This window comes from Euprymna scolopes, chromosome 11, assembly GCF_053919585.1.
Source record: "Euprymna scolopes isolate OS-2025 chromosome 11, ASM5391958v1, whole genome shotgun sequence".
In the NCBI taxonomy this organism is placed as follows: Eukaryota; Metazoa; Mollusca; class Cephalopoda; order Sepiida; family Sepiolidae; genus Euprymna; species Euprymna scolopes.
In genome coordinates this window covers 63,987,651-64,007,011 of record NC_136492.1, presented here as the reverse complement: position 1 = coordinate 64,007,011, position 19,361 = coordinate 63,987,651, and the positions used below count along the sequence as shown (strand labels likewise).

Here is a 19,361-nt window from a genome sequence, read left to right as displayed (position 1 = left end):
CTTAAGATATATAAGTTTCAAATTTATGTTTGTGGTACTACCCTAAGTGATTAAGTAAATTTTTACATTTTTTTTTCACTCCAGTCAAATTACTCTAAAGAAATTTTTTAGTGGGGATTATTTAAGTTTTGTTGCCAGTTACAGTCTAAGAAAAATATGGAATTTGTTTGGTCTTTTAGGTATAATCTATCAAAAGGTTTTACAGTTATCTTTACGATTATTGTTTCCACTTCACTTCCGGTTGCTCTTTTGTTTTTAATTTATTTTTATAGTATTTTTGCTTATTAAATTTTTAGATGAAAGTGCAGAATAGGTAAAAGATGTTAAGAAAACCTCTTCTAAAGAATAACATTATTATTTAGAAAAAAAACAAAAAAAAAAACATTCTTAACCTGGAGGGGGTAGCCGGAAGTGAAATGAGAACAGTAATCATAAAGAAAACCAGTTTTACACTAATTATCAAAGCTCTTGGCAGTCTTGTAAATGTTCCTTCCCCAGCAAAAGTGGGGAGTCAAAATCTGAAGCAGGATTGAAACTTGGACTTGAGTTTCTTTTTAAAGCACTTATGCAAAATAAGGACCGTGCTATTTTTTTTAATTTAAAAATTTTTTTTTTATTTATTTTCTTTTTTTTTACCATTTTCACGTTCAATTCAATTTTTATGGTAACTTTTGTTTATCAAATTGTTAGGTGAAAGTATGGAATAGTTTAAAGAAAGCGTTTCCCCCCTCCATATTTTAAGAATGTGTTTCTAAATATTTTTTGTTAGCATGGTCCATATTATGCATAAATGCCCTTTTTAAATTAGTCCAAAGTTTTTGTTTTTCTGTATTTTTTAAAACTTTTACTTAACTCAGTTAATCTATGTCTTACTATTATTTTTAAACTTATATTTATAAATGAGGACTGGTTTCTTCTGTAGAAAGCAACCATTTATTAAGTCGCCTGATGAAGACTTCTGCTTTTAACCAACCATTTGTTTGTAACATTAGCATGTCTAGTGTTGCAACCATGCAAATTTGTCTATATCAATAAAAATATATCTTGCTCTTTTATTGAGCACTCTTAATAACCTCATTAAATTTATTAGTTATCACTCTTGAAAACCTTTAACCTGGTATATTAGCACATTAGCTGATTCCCAATTAATCGGTTTTCTAATGCCGATTTATCAGCAAATTTTGTTGTCATAAATAATACTAATATTAATAAAATTATATTGTAAACGAAGACAAGTTAACTCCCTTTATTGCTTGCCAGTGAAAATTTATCGAAGAGACCTGCATCGTCTACACCATATTATCAAATAACAGGCATAGCGTGCTGTTAACATGTACACTTTTATAACTGCACTGAATTTGAGGCAAAGGATATGGAAAATTTTCCTTTCTCTTCCTATCGAATTAACATTGTTATTTTTTACTTCAAATCACTGTCAAGGAAAATTATTACTTCATCTTTTAGTTTTCATGTAAATTGCGACGATATGCGAACTGAAAATAAAGCATTCTTTATTTTCAAACTCTTGCTACGATTACATATATATTTTTATTTTTCTGGTTTAGATAGAGTATATTTTATTGAGATAAATCAGACATATGTAATTTAAATACATAAAAAATTAACTAAATATTGCCAACAATCTTCAACCATTATGGCAACCAGTTTCTGCTGGAAGTATTTTGATGTTAATCCCAAGAATAAAAATACAGCTGCTTGCAAGTTATGTCAATCCATCACATCAAAATCAAATCATCAAAAACTTTTACAACGACTAATATGTTAAACCATCTTACAAATGTTCATTCACAAGAAGCAAAAGTTGCAGATAAAAAAAAGGAAGCACAATGAATATTCAGGGACAGACATTCCAGGAACAAGTGGCAGCAACTATGAGCCTCCAACAAAACATAAAACTACTATAGAATCAATATTGACCAAAAAGAAAGTTTGGAATATTAATGACCACAGGTCACAAGAGATCCATTATTTGAGAAGAAAAATGATTGATGTTGATATTCAACCATATTCTGTAACCTCTGACATTGGATTTAATAGACTTATTGCAAAACTTTGTCCAAGTTACAGCATTCTATCAAAAAAGTACTTCTGCAAAATAATTTTTGATATATTTACAAAAATAAAACGAAAATTCAACTGCCTCTTGCTGAAATTAGCAGCATTTCATGGACTACAGACACTTGGGCAGCTATAACAGATAATGCTTCCTTTCTGAGTTTGACAGGTCATTGGCTTTCAGATGATTAAACAGTGCAGAGCTGTGCTGAGAGTGGTTCCATTTCCTGGTACACAAACAGGTAAAGAATAAATGAAGAAATTTCAAATTAACTGAAATACAGGATCAGCTTAATTTGAAAAAAAAAACAAAAAACAAACAAAAAAACTCATTCAAGATGTGACCACACAGTAGAATTCAACATATATGCTGAAAATTAAGAACAACAAAAATCTCTTGTAATGTGTGCTGTCGATAAGATTCCTACCTTAACACCTTACCAATGGGAACTTGTTTGAAAAAATATCCAGTTCCTGAGTCCATTTGAAGAAATCACCAAAGAAGCAAGTCACCGAACATTGACCATATCAATGATACCTACAAATTTAGCTCTGTCAACATCTGTCCAATCTAATTCTAATATTTCTGACTTTAGTAGAATCCTTCGTACCATTGTTGAACAATTCAGATTATCAATGAAAATAAGATTTTCATTCTATCTAAATTATAAAAATTTGTGTATGTTTACTTTCCTAGACCCATGATTCAAATATTAATTTTTAAAAGATTGGCATAGAAAACATATTTAGAATTGGATTCAGCATCTACTTTCCACTGATGATACTGTAGCAGAATCAGCAGGATATACTACCCTGCTAAGGGTGAAAAAGCACAAGCATATGTAAATTACAATATGGCAACTTTGAAACCAACTGACAAAAAAGTAACCAGCAAAAATGTCACAAAAGATGCTTTCATCAGTCCTAGTATAAGATAACAGTATAAAGTAAAAGTACAATTATTTCTAATTCAATTTCGGTCTTCATTTTTGAGTTGTGAAAAGTAAACATTGCATGATTTATAATAGCAAAATTGCACTGATGGACAATTTTTTAAAATATCAAATAAAACTGAATTAAATGACAGTAAATATGAACATTCAATATAATTCTATACATAATGGTTATTTATGCCTATTTTTTAAAAACAATTCTGGCTGCAACTTCATTATAAGCTGATAAAAATGCTGGTATGTTCAATTTTGGTAGTGGAAATAAAGTACCAAATACCATATATACTAATTTCAAAATCACACATCACAAAAACTATTAAGATACAGATCTGGAATATTGCATGCCTAATCAATGCATACACTTATGAGCAAAAATTGGGCAAGCATGAAAGAAGGAAGAAATCGATTTTTCAATATTTTTCTGTGAATTTTTGTTAATTTTAACTGAAAATTTCTATTTTGCAGATCATTATTATCATAGCATATAAAAAAAATAATTAATCCTAAAAAAAATGGAAAAATGAATCCTAAAAATGGTATGACCACATCTTGGCGAGGATATAAAAAAAACAAATTGCAGGGTTAAGGCAGTTGAAAATTATTTACAAGCAGATTTTTGATATTTTAAGAAAAGAAAATGTGAAAACATCACTTTCTGTAGTGAAGTGAATTGGTCGAAGGTTCAAAGTTGAATGCTTGGTAAAAGGGAAATCTGAATCTGGTCGCCTTAGAGCACCCACTTTGGAGGATGACCACAGGCTTAAATTTAACCGTTTTGAAGGATTGAAAGAAAACTTATGTTGACCATAGCAAAGAATTCAAAACAGGGGCTGGAAATTCTCTTTCTAGATATACGATCTAAATGAATGAAAGAAATAGGATTTTCCTCTAAAAGGTGTGCAAAGAAGCCATTTTTATCTAAGAAGAACATGAATGATAGAAAGAGATTTTTCTCATGTTATGGCAAGAAAAATACAGACTGGTTCAGGAATGTTTTCTGGTTAGATGAATCAAGACTTTGTCTTGTTAGTGATGCTCCCAAACGGTGCAATTGAAGAACTGGATAAAGTTGCATAAAAACGACAGTTAAATACGGGAATGGAGGGATAATAGGATGGGGAACTTTTACTGCAGTAGGAGTTGGGGAACTTATTAGATGTGAGAAGTCACTCGATGCAAAGGAATACATTCGAATATTAGAAACAGGACTGTTACCAAGTATCCAGAAGTTGGGAATATCCCAGAACATTATTTTTCAACATGGTAATATCCCTGCACACACTGCTAAAGTCATAAGAAAATGGTTTTCTGATAATTCAATTAATGTGATATTTTGGCCAGGTCAAAGCCACACTTTAAACCCAATCAAGAATATTTGGTCCATAATATCTTGTGCATTGGCTGCAAGAACTTTTGTGAACAATGGCAAACTGTGGAAGCTGTGCAAAGTGAATAGTATAGCATCTCCTCTTCGCAGTATTCCACTTTGGTTGAGAGCATGTCTAAAAGGATTGATCTTTTAAAGAAATCAAAAGGGAATGCGATTCCATACTAAGCATTTATTAAAGTAAATGTCTTGTTCTGTGTTATTAGTCTGGTTTAAGTTTCCTTGTTCGATTGTTCATTGTCCAATATAGCTTTTAGTGCAATAAAATGTATAAAATTTGTTTGGCCCATTATTTTTTTTGCTCACGAGTGTATAGTAGAATTCTATATCCAAATGTCAGCTCTTTACACCATGTACTTGAATAGTATCCTCAAAAAATGTAATTTTATGCTATGTTTTTCACTTCACTTACCATGGCAATGTAATTAAGTAATGTACATGTTCAACATTAATTTAACTTTAATAAAAGAGAGAGCTGCATATTATCAACAATAGTTCTACACAATTGGTGTTTTCTTTGCGATTCTATTGCTTGGCATTGATCACATTCATCCATTCGAGGTGGTTTTCTTAACCCCTTTCCCTAGTCAAACACATACAGAGAAAAAACTTCAGTCGCTCATCTTCAATACTTGTGACACAAATCACTTGTTTTGCATTGTTTATTAAATTGCTAGGTGAAAATACAGATTAGTTAGAAAAACACCCTCTCCTCCACATGTTAAGAAATGGGTTTCCAAAAAGTTCTCTGCATAAATACTATTGTTTTTTTATGGTTTTAACATTTTTATCTCATTCTTGTATTGGTTTTGTTCAAGTTAACGCTGTGATTGTTTACAAATGATTTATTTCTGGTTGGTGTGGACTGTTCTGCTTTACACTGAATGCCCAGAAAAAGTCCCTTCTGATTAATATTTACCAGTTTTAAAATATGCGAACGTACTTGGCTGTTTTTCAGAATAACAGAATATTTTTTAACTGGTAAACATTAATCAGAAAGGAGTTTTTTGTGGTATATATGTGAAGTAGAATGATTCGCACAAACCGGGATTTTTTAAGAGATTCATTTTTTTTCATACGAGAATGTGGGACGCTATAAGATTCCTACCTTAACAACTTACCAATCAGGACTTGTTCAAAAAATTGTCCAGTTACTAAGTCCATTTGAAAAAATCACAAAAAAGCAAGTCACAGAACTTCAACCATATCGATGATGATACCTACAATTTTAGCTTTGATGTTATTTCTTTCAAAAGCTTTCCAATCTAATTCTGATATTCCTGACTTTAATGAATCCTTACCACTGTTGAACAATTCAATGAATCAATGGAAACAAGATTTTTATCCTATCTAAATGATACAAAACTTGTGTGTCTACTTATGGAAAACACTATTAAGAATTGGATTCTACATCTTCTACTTTCTAATGATGAAACTGGAAACTACAACAGAAATACAAGAATCACAATCTAAACTCAAAGGAGTAAATTCCTTATGGTTTAAGTGCACAAAAGAACTTAATCATTATTATTACCACTACTCACAAGAGATGATCCATTTCAGTGGTGGAAGAAGACACAGGAGACCTTACCACTGCTGAGTAAACTGGATTCAAGATATTTAAGCGCACCACCTTCATCTGTGGAGAGTAAGAGGCTCTTTTGTACAGGTGGTAGTAATGTGTATGAACCTCTGAGGAACAGGCTGTGTTCTGAGAATAGAGAAACCCTAATGTTTCTACATTACAACTTTAAAGTATTCAACTTTAAATACTGAGGAGACTGAGAGCAGAGGAGGCAGGCAGCAAGAACAGAGACAGTAGAGCAGCAGCAGATGCAGAACTTCAGCTTATAGTTATTCACTTAAAGAATTACAATTTGTACTTTGTAGTTGGTTTGTAATTTCTGTTTTCTTATCTATGGAAACTGTACTTTATATTTTGTAATTTCAGTTAATAAAGGCAAAAAGGTATAATAGTGGGCAGTAACTTAACTAAATGTTAAGTTAAATTAGCAGTTACTATGTTAATGTGTCAAAGCTATCTGATAAGTTATTTAGCAGTGATAAAATGATTTAAATTTAATAGGAAAGAGAAAAGTAATTAATCGGCAAAGTGATCAATTAGGTCGATTACCTGCCGATTAATGGGTGCACCCCTAATATATAAAACTTCTTGGTCTGTTTGTTTCACATTTTCTTGTAAACTACTGGACTAATCTGGCTGAAATTTTGTATGAACCTTTATTATGATGAGGTACAGCGAACTTAGGGTGTTATGCTATCTGTTTGAACACACAGGGATTAATTGGGATTAGTATTAATGCAAAAATGGGCACAAATTTAACCATATTCAACATATCGCATAAGTCAACAGGCTATAACTTTTGTTTGTTAAAGCTAAAATGTCTAGTGTGTGTGTATATGTGTGTGTGTGTATATATATATATATATATATATATATATATATATATATATATATACACACACACTGAGAAGGCTAACATGCTTGCCAGCCGGTTTGCCCCCAACTCTACACTAGACCCTGCTAACAACCCTCTCCCAGACTTTCCTTTGTGGGCAGATGCCACACTTGACGATCTGAAAATCACCCCTTCTCAGGTGCATGCCATTATAAAAAATCTTGACACGGCAAAAGCATGTGGACCTGCTCTCATCCCGGCTGTGTTATTAAAAAAGTGCTCCGCCGAAGTAGCTCCAATCCTCTCCAAACTTTACGACAAATGCCTTAATGAATCTTGCTTTCCTGCCTGCTGGAAAACTGCTTCTGTGGTACCCGTTTTCAAGAATTTTGGCGAAAGAACTGACCCAGCAAATTACCGCCCCATTAGCCTTCTCCCACTTTTTGCCAAAATATTTGAGTCCATAATTAACCAAGCTCTAGTCCATCACCTTACAGATGCTAAACTTCTTACTGACCAACAATATAGATTTAGGCAAGCCAGTTCCACAGCAGACATTCTAACTGTAATCTCTGAGCGTATATACCATTCACTTGACAAAGCAGGGCAGGGTAGAGTGGTAGCTCTAGATATATCTAAGGCTTTTGACAGGGTATGGCACGAAAGTCTTCTCAGGAAAATTAGATCATACGGTATCACTGGAAGAATACTTAACATAATTAAATCCTTCTTAGATAGAGAAAAATCCAGGTTGTCCTCGATGGCGGTACATCTAAACAATATGATATAAATGCGGGAGTGCCTCAGGGGTCTATCCTTGGACTTCTATTATTCCTAATATTCATAAATTACCTCCCTGACAAAATTATCTGTAAGATGGGTATATATGCTGATGACACCACTCTCTATAACAGACTCGACAGGAAAACAAATGAACACATATCTAAAGAAATGGCAGAAACACTAGAGAATGACTTCCAATCAGTAGTGGAATGGGGACAAAAATGGATGGTCACATTCAATGCTGCCAAGACTAAACTTGTTTCCTTCAATAACTACAAGAAACCTTCTCTACCACCAATAGCAATGGCCAAAGACTCTTTATCTGAAAGCACATCTTTTAAACTCCTCGGCCTAACGTTCACAGGAAACATGAGTTGGAACAATTACATTGAGAACATTCCCAGGACCGCTACGAAAAAGGTAGGTTCTCTCTACCGTGCTAGAAAGCTACTGACCCCTGAAAGTATCCTGTACCTCTATAAGGCCACCATTCGCCCATGTATGGAGTATTGTTGTCATATTTGGGCCGGTGCATCTACTACTAGTCTCTCACTCCTAGACAAGGTCCAAAAGAGTCGCCAACCTAATAGGTTCTAAAATATCATCCAAGCTTCAGCTTCTGTCCCATCGATGCAATGTAGCATCCCTCTGCCTGTTCTACAAGTACTTTAACGGTGTATATTCTGACGAGCTGCAAGCACTTATACCCCTCTACGTAAATACCCTCGACAAACCCGACAAGCAGTACAATCCCACCCCTTCACAGTAGAGATCCCTAGATGTAAGAGAGCCTTCTACTCCAGTAGTTTCTTCCCCAGAACCGCTAGACTTTGGAACTCCCTGCCAAGTTCCTGCTTCCCCAACTGTACTGACATGCAGAAGTTCAAGTGTAACGTGAACCGACATCTTGCTGCCCAACTCCCCACCTAGTACCCCTGTAGCCTGTGTCCCTAATAGTAGCTCCCTACATCAAAGTGACAATGTGCCTTGTTTGGGGGTGAAAATGTAATAAAAAAAAATATATATACACACACACTAGACTTTTTAGCTTTAACAAACAAAAGTTATAGCCTGTTGACTTATGCCATATATATATTATTTTTAAAATATAATTATCCACTGACACGTGTTTCGTCATCTATGACTCATCGGAGTGGCTGAATCTAGCGAGATTGAATCTATCTCTCTCTCTATATATATATATATAATCAAAAGCAAAATTAAAGTTCACTTTTAAGTCAGTTCCTATTCATAATTATGTTAATTCGATATATGATACAATGATCTACTAATTTCTTTAGTTGGTGTTTTGGTGTCTCTGTTTTAAATACTAACTTGTTGCTATTTTAATTGTAGTCTGGTTTCATTAATCTCTTAAAATCATAAAATGACAACTCGGTTGAGTTGGCACTTAAGCTTTTTTCAAGTAAAAAGGAATTCGCTGTTAGAAATATTCCATAATAAATTAAGATTTAACGGTTAGAAAGACAATTTCACACTTGTCTGGTCTTTCTAACTGTTAAATCTTAATTTATTACCGAGCGTTTCAGACAGTACACACACGTTCGACAGATGCCAAAAAATGTAATCGGACATATAAACACTATTTTGACTAAACAAAAGAACATACTGTCCAATTTCTTGAAGATGAATATTTTATTTGAAATTTAAAAAACAAATCAATTTTATTTTTAATAAATAGTAATATTTATTAAAAACAATTTCACACTCGTCTGGTCTTTTTAAACTGAACTCTTATTGAACCTGCTCTTGTAGCATGTATCCTGTAAATTCATTTTACAAACCAACCATCCCCTGTTACCGAAACCACATGATTTTCTTTTTCCCTCTGCTCTATCCAAGTGTTGCTTTGTTTATTTTTCATACTTATATTGAAGTTAAAATTCTGACAACTCTAGTTTTGACATTTAAATAACCCAAAGCGGGTTGATTTCCTGTAAATGAGACTCAAACCATGATTCAAAACCAGATGTCTTTTTTTTTTTTTTTTTTTTTTTTTTTTTTTTTTTTTCAATACGGTGATCAAACAAGCGGGCAAACAAATCGTATTTTACAATCTGGAATGTCTTAAAAACTGGTCTTATGCCAACTATCATGAGGTGGAGAAATAAACTCAAGCTTCTGTCTTGATAAATGATGTCGCTTCTAGGATATAATGTACGATTTTATTATGAAGCCTAAATATGTCTGTAATGAAGTTGTTAAAGTTACAGAAATATCGTGGCTAATAGTTGAGTTTATTCCTTGAACGATATTAGTACCTGGTTATGTCAATTTCCACCTTTACCTATCTTTTACTGCTTTGTAACTAGTATGAAGAAGATTATTTTCAATTTTCTGAAAAAGAAAAAATGCAACTTAATGCATAGGAGAGAGTAAGTAACTATCATGAATGTGTTTACATATTGTTTCTATTGGCAAAAAAAGAAATTATTTTTAAGCAAAAATAGTTTATTTATCCATTTATTTATTGCGGACCATTATCCTCATCTTATAGTTGTTGTTTCATGACGTTTCTGTCAACTATTCCTCTGACCTTCGTCAGGTGGTTAACCGCGACAGGATAGGAACGCTGAATCTCCTAACTGTCTCTTCAGCAATTACTGCCATCCATAGTTGTTGTTGTTTCACCATGTTTTAGTCAACTAAGCCTTTGGCCGGCCTTGGGTAGGATTGAAACGATAGAGACGTTGAATCTCTACAGTTCCAGGTTGAGCATTGTCTGAAGATAGCAGTTTCAATCCTATCCAAGGCTGGCCAGAGGCTTAGTTCGTCAAAATGTGGTGAGACGACAACAACTATGGAAGGCAGTAATTGTTGAGAATGCAGTTAGGAGATTCGGCATTCCTATCTCGTTACGGTTAACCACCTAACGAAGACCAGAGAAGTAGTTGGCCGAAACATCATGAAAGAACAACTAAAAGATGAGGATAATAGTTTGCAATTAATAAATGGATAAATAATACAAATTAATCATCTCAATAAGAATTTCAATTAAGAATAGTTCATTTTGAATTAATGCTGAATACTGTTCAAGCCTACTTGAAGTGAAGTGACCTGGGATTTTACTACTTGTTGGGTTGATCATGGGTATCTACATCGCGGGGGGGGGACACCAGTGCTACATGTTTGTTGAAGCACATTAAAGTACTTGTAAAACAAGCACAGGGATGCAGCATTGCCACCATATGGGTTGGAGCTTGTTTGACAGTATGGGACCTATTAGATTGGAGACTCTTTTTTGGACTTTGTCTAGTGGTTGATGCACTGACTCGTATGTGGTAACAATATTTCATGGATGAGTGAATGGTGGCTTTGTAAAGATATGATAATGTCAAGTGTGAGTATTTTTCTAGCACAATAGGAGTCAACTTTTTTCACAGCAGCCTTGGCAATGTCTATGTATTAGTTCTAATTCTTGCTAGCTGTAAATGTTAGATCAAAGACTTTGAATGATGAACTCTCAGATAGTGTTATTATTAGGGCTAGGACAACAGCATATTCTTTTCATTGTTTTGACTCTCGAGTGTGTATACGTTAATATCTTATATGCTTTTTATATAGTGATGTGATTCTCAGTTGATTAACTATGTTGGATATATACTCGAGAGTCAAAACAATAAAAGAATATACTATTGTCATAGCCCTAGTTATTATTCATGGCAATCAGTGACTAGAAAGGTTTTGTAATTCTTGAAGGAAAGAAGCTTTGTCTTAGTAGCATTAAATATTTCCATCTATTTATGCCCCTATTCCTTTACAGACTTGTTTGCTGGTTTTTGTCCAAATGCATCTTGATAAGTTTAGAGCCATTTCAGCAGGGGAGAAATATCTGTGTGTCTGTCTGTCTGTCTGTACATTTCCCTACCAAATAACTCTGTCAATTTTCGGCCTACAGAGTCGAGATTTGACATACAGGGTAATGAGATTTGGAAAAATCTTTTTAATCAGTTTTCGGCCAGAAATTTTGTTGTTAACAGGTCAAAGTTCAACGATTTGACCTTTGAGAACTCTACCAAACTCGTCCACCAATTTTGTGTCTAAACACTTGAAATTTTAGATATAGGTTACTTGGACATGGATCTAACTTTTGGGGTCAAAGTTTTTAAAAAATTTGATTTCTGCAGTCTTTAACTCGGCCAATTTTTGGTCTAAACATTTAAAATTTTACATAAAAGATATTGATACATAGGGCAACCTTTTTAGTCTTTTTTTTTTTTTTTCTGAAAATTTGGCTCCCAAGGGGTCAAAATTCAAAAGATTTTACCTTTGCGGTCTCTAGCAAACTATTAAGCAAATTTTGGGTCTAAACATGTGAAATCTCTATATAAATAAAATGAACTCATTTTTTCCCCGTCTGATTTTGACCTTAATAGGATTAAAAATCAAGATATTTCATGCAAATATAATATGCACAAACGGCAGAACAATATCTGAGGTGTGTTATAGGCTTATTATTTCTCAAATTCCTCGATAATCTTAGATTTCTATACTTTTTCTGCTGAGAAGTCACGGCCAAAATCGGTTAAGATCAATGGAAGTGGTAAAATATTTTCTCTCTAATAAATTCCTCCTCCCCCTGCCACCACTTAACACCGTTTGGGGATCGTTCACAAGGAACAGTTGAGAAGAGAACACCGGTTTGGCTTCGTAGTTCTTTCATGTGAAGTTATTTAAAATCACTAAACTAAGCTGCAGTGCTCTGTGGCGTAGTGGTTAGCGTGCTGGACAATTCACATTATATTTTCACGTTTGCGCCGACCTACCGTAGTCGTTTTTTTTTTTTTTTTTTTTTCCTAAACAACTGGAATGGACTTTTCTTGGTGGTCGAACTGTTAACGTTGCAGATGTTTTTTTTTTTGTTTTTTTTTTCACACTTTATTTTCCTACTTTTACTCATGACTCCGGGTTTGATCCTTCCTACTTACCTACCATAACATTTTTTAAACCCCCCCCCCCTGTCCCGGAAAAAAACACTCGGGCAACGCCGGGTACCCCCGCTAGTTTTAAATAAAGGGTATTCAGACTTTCAGCAAGCTTTTTTAATCAGTTTTGAGCGAAAATTTGGCTGCCAAGTGGTCAAAGTTGAAAAAGTTGACCATTGCAGATTCTACCAAACTCCTCTGCCAGTTTGGGGTCTAAAAACTTGAAATTTTATATGTAGGTTACTTGAATATGGGTCAGACATTTTAATTTGATTTGAGCCCAAAACAATAAATGTTAAGGGGTCAAAATAAAAAAAATAAAAATTGACCTCTGCGGTTACTAGCAACTTTTTAGTCATGTGCAAGCGACTCTATAAGTCGGTCCGTCAGTCGGTAACACTTTTGTGCTTGGCCTTTTTGGTTAAGATCAAAGATCTGTTCTTAATAGATGCTGCTCTTAGCTTTTTAAGCTTTTCTTGGCCTTTTGGCCAAGATCAGAGTTCCAGCAGATACTGCAAGCAAAGACCATATATGGGGGCAACCCCACATATAAGACCTTGGTCAATGTAGGGGAAACCCTTCATACCAATTGTCACTATACAGCTCCCCTACTCCCCAGGGAGCTGGTCCCCATTTCCCCTTCACTCCTCACATAAAAAATCGGCCTTGTGCCTAATTTGCTCGGTGGGGGAGCAAATAAATAACCTTTTCTTGGCGTTTTGGCCAAGATCAAAGTGTAGTATCTGTTCTTACTACATGCTGTACTTATGTTTGTAACTTTGTGATATAAAGTGGGGATCACTTTTCTGTATTAATTTAATGTAAAATGATCACCCACTTTACAACCAGTCAGTCTCCAAGCCATTCAAGTCATTCTCCAGATCATTCAAGTTGTAAGCATTCAAGTCATTCTTAAGGTCATTCAATTCATCCTTAAGTTCATTAAAGTCATTCTGTCATTTACTTTTTATTTATTTATGTCATTTCAGCCCATTTTTCAGTCATTTTAGTTTATCTTTAAGAATTTCATGTCAATCCTACATTCACAGATTCATTCATTACACGAGAGCACGCAACTAATGGCTATCGGCCTTGTTTCTGTGGTAGTTAAGGAAGCCTATTATATAGAAAGGCATTATCATACATATGCACACTTTTTAATATGTACATATGCATATAAAGTTATGAACAGTACATACACCCCGAGCAGAGCCGGTCTGAACTGCTAGTGTTTCTATAAAATCCTTGTAAAATCCTCTTTCTTATCAATATGTATTTTAGAAGAATGAAAACATTTACTTACCACAAATAGCATTTCTCAATAATTACAGATTTTGATAAAGAATACAAACCGTAAGATTATATTATGCTTACATTACAGACTGAGATTGTATATATCAGCAACAATGGTGATCGTTGTGTGTGTGTGTTAGTTTATCTTTATTAACTAAACTTTTCTGCAATCAAATTAACCATAAAATAATCTGGTTCTTGTTCAGAATCCCCTCTATATAAAAATCTATATATATGAAAAGGCAAAAGTGGTGTGCGCATTTTTGTATGTCCAAGAAAGGCTTTTTTTTGGGGGGGGGAAGGGGTCTCGAGAGGGTTATAACTAATCATTTTTATAACGTTTATTTCGGTTAAAACAAATTCTGTATTGGTCCCCCGATTTATCGGAGCGGGACCTATGTTTTCAGTGGTGTCCGTGTGCCAGATAACCGTCCATTAGTTTTTCCTGAAATTTTGTCACAAATTGTATTTCATTAAATAGATGTGTACAGTAAGAAAATTTTTTTTACAAAAATTCCGTTGCGCCCCCAGGGACTCAAAGAAGGTCAAAAATGCCCCAAAATGGCACATTTTGCCCCATAACTTTTGATCCATCCATTAGATTTTTTAGAAATTTCGCCAAAATGTGGAGCCCATTGTTTTTTTATATAAATCCAGTATGGGTGACTTTGGCAAAATTCTGGTTCGTGTCCCCAGGGACTTTCAGTCCTCTTTTTGTGGCTCTTTTTTTCATATTTCTCAACAAAAATTTAATGTAACTATATAGTGTTTTTTCAGTGGTCAACTCAAATATACATGTGTGAAGACCTGAAACTGCACCACTATCCATTTACACTGGGATTCGGTATCCCCAGGGGCTCAAAAGAGGTAAAAAAAAAAATGCCCCAAAATGATACTTTTTGCCCTATAGCGTTTGATCCATCCATTAGATTTTCCTGAAACTTGGCCAAAATGTGGAGGCCATTGTTCTTAATATAAATTCAGTATGGGTGACCCTGGCAAAATTCTGGTTCACATCCCTCTGGTACTTTTAGGGCTAAAAAAAATGCCTTTTTGGAGCTTTTTTTTTCATAGTACCCAAAGAACTTAATATGTATACCTAGTAGTTTTCCATGGTGCTGAATTCAAATATACATGTCTTAAGGCATGAAACTAACTAGGAACGTTTTTGATTCAATCAGTGAGCGTTGTCAGCTGTTTATGGACAACAATGGCCAATAATTTGAACACTTTCGATAATTAGCTGGTTTCTGTATTTGTTCACACTATTTTGATGTATGAAACTTTTCTTTCTTATAATAAATGTTGGTCTTATGGTCATTTAAAGAGTGTATACATTTTATTGGGACATGCTGTATATTTTAATACAGAATCTCAGGTGAAATAAATTTGAGTTTAAAATCCCAGTTCAGAATGAAAATTTCTCTGTAATCAGTGAAGTGTTAGCAGTTTAGGTGACTGACTGGAAATTTTGCCTCCAGTAAAAAGCCTTAGATGTAAAATTTCTTGGTCTATTTTGGGGATGGCCTTGCTTTGACTCTAAATATATTCCATTTTGGTAGAGGGACCTGTGACTGACTAAAAAGATTTTTAGATGCACAAATTTGCGTTTCTTGGTGTACGCATTCATGCAGTTTCTTGGTGTACGCATTCATGCAGTTTCTTGGTGTACGCATTCATGCAGTTTCTTGGTGTACGCATTCATGCAGTTTCTTGGTGTACGCATTCATGCAGTTTCTTGGTGTACGCCCACATGAAGTTTCTTGGTGTACGCCCACATGAAGTTTCTTGGTGTACGCCCACATGAAGTTTCTTGGTGTACGCCCACATGAAGTTTCTTGGTGTATACGCCCACATGAAGTTTCTTGGTATACAATTATTAATGCAATATAATGTATTGCATTAAATTGAATTGAAAAATAAAGAAAATATTGAATTAATTCTCCAAAGTGATCCTGACTGCCATGAAAATTGACATTTGATGTCTTAGCTTTTTACCTCTGATCAAAATGTCAGCACCGAAATATGGGCATCAGCATGGAGAGTTCATCTGTCTGATCAGTGGCCATTACTGAACACAACAGAACCACAGACACTCATTAAGCTTAGCCTTGAGTCATGTTCATCTCTTGGAAGTATGTGATAAGGTGATACTGTTTGCATCATAGCTGAGGTTTGGATGAGTATTCCTCAATTGAGCAGTGATTCTGGCATAGAAATATCAAGGGAAATTTAAATCTACCTTTTTTGAAGAAGTTTTTTCCTCAATGCTGAATTGTAGTCTCCATGGGGCCTGACAAAAAATGTATGCTAGGCTCTTTCATCTCATTAAGAAAAGGGCAGCATTGATTTTTATCGTTTTATCTTTTTTTTTTTTTTTATGCTCTGTGAAAAAGCCTATCAGATGAAGAATATCCAAGTTTAAAATCAGTCATCCATAAAGTTCAAAGCAGTGTTGGATGCATTATGGCTGCTGTTCTTAGAATGCTTACCTCTGTACATAATCCTCTAATTCTACATGGTTTTAGCCCCGTGCTAATCTTTTGCCAATTTATTAAAAATTCACAAGAATTAATAAAAAAAAAAAAAAAATTAAAAAATCTAACTCGCGATTCTGAAGTAAGATTTTAAAAAGGAAACTCTTCAAACTCCCGCACAATTATAACTTTAACTTGTGACTTCCCATTAGTAGTATAAATTATTGTTGAGTAGCAATTCTTTTTATTCTGTGAGATATAAAACCTTATAGTTGGTAGGATCATTGCTTCAGTAAAAGTAAAAACTCTTGTTGTGACGGTCTTTTTTTCTTCTTCCACTGTTGTAAGAGCTATTGATTCGTTTAGCTCAAGTAGAAAGATTAAGATAAATCTAAGTAAACTCTCTCTTCTTCTGTCTCTCTTCTTCTGTCTCTCTTTTTCTGTCTCTCTTTTTCTGTCTCTCTTTTTTTGTCTCTCTTTTTTTGTCTCTCTTTTTCTGTCTCTCTCTCTCTCTCTTTTTCTGTCTCTCTCTCTCTCTCTCTCTTTTTGTCTCTCTCTCTCTCTCTTTTTCTGTCTCTCTCTCTCTCTTTTTCTGTCTCTCTCTCTGTCTCTCTCTCTGTCTCTCTCTCTCTCTCTTTTTCTGTCTCTCTCTCTCTCTTTTTCTGTCTCTCTCTCTCTCTTTTTCTGTCTCTCTCTCTCTTTTTCTGTCTGTCTCTCTCTTTTTCTGTCTCTCTCTCTCTTTTTCTGTCTCTCTCTCTCTCTCTTTTTCTGTCTCTCTCTCTCTCTCTTTTTCTGTCTCTCTCTCTCTCTCTTTTTCTGTCTCTCTCTCTCTCTTTTTCTGTCTCTCTCTCTCTCTCTCTTTCTGTCTCTCTCTCTCTCTCTTTTTCTGTCTCTCTCTCTCTTTTTCTGTCTCTCTCTCTCTTTTTCTGTCTCTCTCTCTCTTTTTCTGTCTCTCTCTCTCTTTTTCTGTCTCTCTCTCTCTTTTTCTGTCTCTCTCTCTTTTTCTGTCTCTCTCTCTCTTTTTCTGTCTCTCTCTCTCTTTTTCTGTCTCTCTCTCTCTTTTTCTGTCTCTCTCTCTCTTTTTCTGTCTCTCTCTCTCTCTTTTTTGTCTCTCTCTCTTTTTTGTCTCTCTCTCTTTTTTTGTCTCTCTCTCTTTTTTTCTCTCGCTTTTTTCTTTTTATTTCTCGCTTTTTGTTTCTAGCTTTTTCTTTTTATTTCTCACTTTTTTACTCTTTTTCTCTCTTACAACTCGCTCTCTTTCTCACATCTCACTCCATTTCTCTTTCTCTTTCCTTTCGTTTTTTTTCTCTTTCTTTCGTTTTTTTCTCTTTCTTTCGTTTTTTTCTCTTTCTTTCGTTTTTTTTCTCTTTCGTTTTTTTCTCTTTCGTTTTTTTTCTCTTTCGTTTTTTTTCTCTTTCGTTTTTTTTTCTCTTTCGTTTTTTTTTCTCTTTCGTTTTTTTTTCTCTTTCGTTTTTTTTACTCTTTCGTTTTTTTTTCTCTTTCGTTTTTTTTTCTCTTTCGTTTTTTTTTCTCTTTCGTTTTTTTTTCTCTTTCGTTTTTTTTTCTCTTTCGTTTTTTTTTCTCTTTCGTTTTTTTTTTCTCTTTCGTTTTTTTTTCTCTTTCGTTTTTTTTTCTTTCGTTTTTCTTTCTCTTCTCTTCCTTTTTCTGTCTACCTCTCTCTCATATGAGCATCTTTTATTTTCATATTATCCACACACATAAAATAAGTGTTATTTTACTTTGAAATAAATGCAAATATTTTGGCAACATGAACCTTTAACGTGTTCAGAAGATTAAGTAATAGTTAGAAATAAAATCACTGGAGCTTTGCCATTCTCCTCTACTTTCTCTACCTCACACATACTCACACATCTACTAATAATCTTATATGGTTAGCCTTCTTTCAGTCTTCAGACAATAGATACCCTCTGTAAAAATATCTATTTGGTAAGGAACTCATAATAAAGCAGTGATTGCACAAACTCTAACCTTAACTTCTGAACCAACATTGCTTGAGTACTGTGGCATTGATAAGTTCAAGATCACTAGAAATAATGCAAGGATAAATAGGAAAATTGGTGTTGTTTGTGAATTTTCCTTCTCCTAGACTAGCTGCAAAACCAGAATTTAAAAGTCCAGACTACCCTACTATTCAATCCATAGCTAAAAGAATAATATATAAATTTATACCTTTTCCATGGATATTATTGAAGATGTGATGACCCCTCCTGGCAACCTAAGCATACAGTTTGTGTTACTGTCACTTCATTAACCATACCTATTGTATTAAAAATGGCAAGGATTGTATGTTAACTCATTGAATTTTGTTCAGCTAATGATATTGTTGAGCATCGTTCATTCACTTCCAAATGAATAAGATAACTATGGTTGGCTTTCATTTTTTTCCCATATCTTACTAGTTAGGCTTAAAAATTCACCAAGGCCGGATGAAATGCCTGGAGGGAGAGAGGCAGAGGCAATGTGCTGGTACGTACAAGGCTTGGTAAAACGACAGATGAGCAGGGCCAGGAGTCATACCATAGTGCCCAGATATTCCAAGCTGAAGTTTCTCCTCCTTCAGGCGTGGAGTCAAGAAGAAGCACCAAATGACCACCTGATAACAACAAGGAGGCCTGGGAGAATTTCGACAATGATATTTGCAAGTTATTACAACTAGCTATCATCTAGCAGCAACATTGTTTCCACAGAGAGATATCGAAATTCGCGTCTCAAAAGCATGGGCCGCATTGGATGGGCTGCGTTCTAACTAACAAACTGAAAAGGCAGTTCTTCAGGGAAGCAGTAGAGTCTGTCTTTGTTTATGGTGCTACAGCTTTGACACTCACCAAAAGATTGGAAAGAAAACTAGACGGCACGTACACCCATATGCTATGAACAGTATTAAATATATCTTGGCCAAATCATCCCACAAAGCAGCAACTTTATGGCAACCTACCTGCCATATCTAATACCATCAGGGAAAGATGCCTATGATTTGCCGGTCACTGTCTGAGGAGCAAGCATGA

General features: G+C 34.5%; 1 protein-coding gene and 1 pseudogene across 1 annotated transcript in view; both read left to right on the top strand.

The window, feature by feature from the left end:
- LOC145287886 (uncharacterized) overlaps positions 1-19,361 on the top strand; it is a 93,119-nt gene that overhangs the window by 9,743 nt on the left and 64,015 nt on the right. The window lies entirely within an intron of this gene.
- Positions 13,269-13,404, top strand: LOC145288355 (U2 spliceosomal RNA; annotated as a pseudogene).